We start from the raw sequence: 5,395 nt of genomic DNA, 5'->3' as shown, positions 1-5,395 counted from the left end.
GAGGAGGTGGATTTTGAGAGAAAGATATATTATTTTTTCCTCTTTTCCTCTTTTTGTGAGTGTGTATGTGTATGCTTCTGTGTGAGATTTTGTCTGTAAAGTGCTTTCCCATTGGTAGTAGGGTTCTGTCTGTCCATTTTTTGTTTCTTTGTTTTACTTACAAAAATTTTTTTCTTAATAACTATTTTTTTAATAAATTTATTTTTATCTTTATTTTATTTTAACCTCTTTCTTTCTTTCTTTTTTCTTTCTTTCTTTCTTTCTTTCTTTCTTTCTTTCTTTCTTTCTTTCCTTCCTTCCTTCCTTCTACTTTTTCTCCCTTTTATTCTGAGCCATGTGGATGAAAGGCTCTTGGTGCTCCAGCGAGGAGTCAGTGCTGTGCCTCTGAGGAGGGAGAGCCAACTTCAGGACACTGGTCCACAAGAGACCTCCCAGCACCACGTAATATCAAACGGCAAAAATAGCCCAGAGACCTCCATCTCAACACCAGCACCCAGCTTCACTCAACGACCAGCAAGCTACACTGATGGGCACCCTATGCCAAATAACTAGCAAGCCAAGAACACAACCTCACCCATTGTAGAGAGGCTGCCTAAAATCATAGTAAGTCCACAGACACCCCAAAACACACCAACAGACATGGACTTGCCCACCAGAAAGACAAGATCCAGCCTTATCCACCAGAACATAGGCACTAGTCCCCTCAACCAGGAAGCCTACACAACCCACTGAACCAACTTTAGCCACTGGGGCGAGACAACAAAAACAACTGGAACTACGAACTTGCAGCCTGCAAAATGGAGACCCCAAACACAGTAAGGTAAGCAAAATGAGAAGACAGAAAATCACACAGCAGATGAAGGAGCAAGATAAAAACCCACCAGACCTAACAAATGAAGAGGAAATAGGCAGTCTACCTGAAAAAGAATTCAGAATAATGATAGTAAAGATGATCCAAAATCTTGGAAATAGAATAGACAAAATGCAAGAAACATTTAACAAGGACCTAGAACTAAAGAGGAAAGAGGCAGTGATGAACAACACAATGAATGAAATTAAAAGTACTCTAGAAGGGACCAATAGCAGAATAACTGAGGCAGAAGAACGGATAAGTGACCTGGAAGATAAAATAGTGGAAATAACTACTGCAGAGCAGAATAAAGAAAAAAGAATGAAAAGAACTGAGGACAGTCTCAGACACTTCTGGGACAACATTAAACATGTAAACATTCGAATTATAGGGGTCACAGAAGAAGAAGAGAAAAAGAAAGGGACTGAGAAAATATTTGAAGAGATTATAGTTGAAAACTTCCATAATATGGGAAATGAAATAGTTAATCAAATCCAGGAAGCATAGAGAGTCTCATACAGGATAAATCTAAGGAGAAACACGCCAAGACATACACTAATCAAACTGTCAAATATTAAATACAAAGCAAACATATTAAAAGCAGCAGGGGAAAAACAACAAATAACACACAAGGGAATCCCCATAAGGTTAACAGCTGACCTTTCAGAAGAAACTCTGCAAGCCAAATGGGATTGGCAGGACATATTTAAAGTGATGAAGGAGAAAAACCTACAACCAAGATTACTCTACCCATGAAGGATCTCATTCAGATTTGATGGAGAAATTAAAACCTTTACAAACAAGCAAAAGCTGAGGGAGTTTAGCACCACCAAACCAGCTTTACAACAATGCTAAAGATAATTCTCTACGCAAGAAACAGAAGAGAAGGAAAAGACCTACAAAACAAACCCGAAAAAATTAAGAAAATGGGAAAAGGGACATACATATCGATAATTACCTTAAATGTAAATGGATTAATTGCTCCCACCAAAAGACACACACTGGCTGAATAGATTCAAAAAAAGAATCCTTACATATGCTGTCTACAAAAGACCCACTTCAGACCTAGGGACACAAACACACTGAAAGTGAGGAGATGGAAGAAATATTCCATGCAAATGGAAATCAAAAGAAAGCTGGAGAAGCAATTCTTATACCAGAAAAAATAGACTTTGACATAAAGATTATTACATGAGACAAATAAGGACACTACATAATGGTCAAGGGATCGAACCAAGAAGAAGATATAAAAATTGTAAATATTTATGCACCCAGCATAGGAGCACCTCAATACATATAGCAAATACTAACAGCAATAAAAGGGGAAATCGAGAAGAACAGAATCATAGTAGGGGACTGTGACACCCCACTTTCACCAATGGACAGATCATCCAAAATGAAAATAAATAAGGAAACACAAGCTTTAAATGATACATTAAACAAGATGGACTTAATTGATATTTATAGGACATTCCACCCAAAAACAACAGGGTATATATTTTTCTCAAGTGCTCATGGAACATTCTCCAGGATAGATCATATCTTGGGTCACAAATGAAGCTTTGGTAAATTTAAGAAAATTTAAATTGTATCAAGTATCATTTCCAACCACAACGCTATATCACGCTACTGAGACCAGATATCAATTACAGGAAAAGATCCGGAAAAAATACAAACACATGAAGTCTAAACAATACACTACTTAATAACGAAGTGATAACTGAAGAAATCAAAGAGGAAATCAGAAAACAACTAGAAACAAATGACAATGTGGACACGACGACCCAAAACCTAAGGGATGCAGCAAAAGCAGTTCTGAGAGGGAAGTTTATAGCAATACAATCCTACCTTAAGAAACAGGAAACTTCTCAAATAAAGAACCTAACCTTGCACCTAAAGCAATTAGAGAAAGAAGAACAACAATCCCCAAAGTTAGCAAAAGGAAAGAAATCATAAATATCAGATAAGAAATGAATGAAAAAGAAATGAAGGAAATGATATCAAAGAACAATAAAACTAAAAGCAGGTTCGTTGAGAAGATAAAAAGAAAATTGATAAACCATTAGCCTGACTCATCAGGATAAAAAAGGAGAAGACTCAAATCAATAGAATTAGAAATGAAAAAGGAGATGTAACAACTGACCCTGCAGAAATACAAAGGATCTTGAGAGATTACTACAAGTAACTCTATGCCAATGAAGTGGACAACCTGGAAGAAATGGAAAAATTCTTAGGAATGCACAACCTGCTGAGACTGAACCAGGAAGAAACAGAAAATATGAACACACCAATCACAATCACTGAAATTGAAACTGTGATTAAAAATCTTCCAATAAACAAATGCCCAGGACCTGACAGCTTCACAGGCGAATTATATCAAACATTTAGAGAAGAGGTAACACCTATCTTTCTCAAACTCTTCCAAAATATAGTAGAGGGAGGAACACTGCCAAACTCATTCTATGAAGCTGCCATCACCCTGATACCAAAACCAGACAAAGATTTCACAAAGAAAGAAAACTATAGGCCAACATCACTGATGAGCATAGATGCAAAAATCCTCAACAAAATACTAGCAAACAGACTCCAACAGCACATTAAAAGGGTCATACACCATGATCAAGCGGGGTTTACTCCAGGAATGCAAGGATTCTTCAGTATACGCAAAGCAATAAATGTGATACACCATATTAACAAATTGAAGGAGAAAAAACATATGATCATCTCCATACATGCAGAGAAAGCTTTTGTCAAAATTCAACACCCATTTATGATAAAAACCCTGAAGAAAGTAGGCATAGAGGGAACTTTCCTCAACATAATAAAGGCCATATATGACAAACCCACAGCCAACATCATCCTCAATGGTGAAAAACTGAAACCATTTCCACTAAGATAAGGAACAATATGAGGTTGCCCACTTTCACCACTATTATTCAACATAGTTTTGGAAGTTTTAGCCACAGCAATCAGAGAAGAAAAATAAATAAAAGGAATCCAAATCGGAAAAGAAGAAGTAAAGCTGTCATTGTTTGCATATGCCATGATACTATACGTAGAGAATCCCAAAGATGCTATCAGAAAACTACTAGAGCTAGTCAATGAATTTGGCAAAGTAGTCCGTTATAAAATTAATGCACAGAAATCTCTGGCATTCTTATACACTAATGATGAAAAATCTGAAAATGAAATTAAGAAACCACTCCCATTTACCACTGCAACAAAAAAAATAAAATATCTAGGAATAAACCTATGTAAGGATACAAAAGACCTGTATGCAGAAAATTATAAGACACTGATGAGAGAAATTAATGTTGATACAAATAGATGGAGAGATATACCATGTTCTTGGATTGGAAGGATCAACATTTTGAAAATGATGCTACTTCTCAAAGCAATCTACAGATTCAATGCAATCCCTATAAAACTACCACTGACATTTTTCACAGAACTAGAACAAAAAATTTCACAATTTATATAGAAACACCAAAGACCCCGTATAGCCAAAGTAATCTTGAGAACGAAAAATGGAGCTGGAGGAATGAAGCTTCTGGACATCAGATTATAGTACAAAGGTGCAGTAACCAAGACAGTATGGTACTGGCATGAAAACAGAAATATAAATCAATGAAACAGGATAGAAAGCACAGAGATAAACCCATGCACATATGGTAACCTTATCTTTGATAAAGGTGGCAAGAATATACAGTGGAGAAAAGACAGCCTCTTCAATAATTGGTGCTGGGAAAACTGGACAGGTACATGTAAAAGTATGAAATTAGGACACTGCCTAACACTGTAAACAAAAATAAAATCAACATGAGTTAAAGACTGAAACGTAAGGCCAGAAACTATCAAACTCTTAGAGGAAAACATAGGCAGAATACTCTATGGCATAAATCACAGCAAGATCCTATTCGACCCACCTCCCAGAGAAATGGAAATAAAAACAAAAATAAACAAGTGGGACATAATGAAACTTCAAAGCTTTTGAACAGCAAAGGAAACCATAAACAAGACCAAAAGACAACCCTCAGAATGGGAGAAAATATTTGCAAATGTACTAACTGATAAAGGATTAATTTCCAAAATTTACAAGCAGCTCATGCAACTCAATAACAAAAAAACAAACAAGCCAATCCAAAAATGGACAGAAGACCTAAATAGAAATTTCTCCAAAGAAGAGATACAGATTTCAAAAAAACACATGAAAGAATGCTCATCATTAATCATTAGAGAAATGCAAATCAAAACTACAATGAGATATTGTCTTACACTGGTCAGAATGGCCATCATCAAAAAATCTAGAAACAATAAATGCTGGAGGCGGTGTGGAGAAAAGGGAACACTTTTGCACTGTTGGTGGGAATGTAAATTGATACAGCCACTGTGGAGAACAGTATGGATGTTCCTTAAAAAACTATAAATAGAACTACCATACGACCCAGGAATCCCACTACTGGGCATATACCCGGAGAAAGCCATGATTGAAAAACAGTCATGTACCAAAATGTTCATTGCAGCTCTATTTACAATAACCAGGAC

This window comes from Aethalodelphis obliquidens, unplaced genomic scaffold (genome assembly GCF_003676395.1).
Source record: "Aethalodelphis obliquidens isolate GAN/ISIS:26980383/991018 unplaced genomic scaffold, ASM367639v1 scaffold108, whole genome shotgun sequence".
NCBI lineage: Eukaryota > Metazoa > Chordata > Mammalia > Artiodactyla > Delphinidae > Aethalodelphis > Aethalodelphis obliquidens.
Note: the sequence above shows the minus strand (reverse complement) of the source record.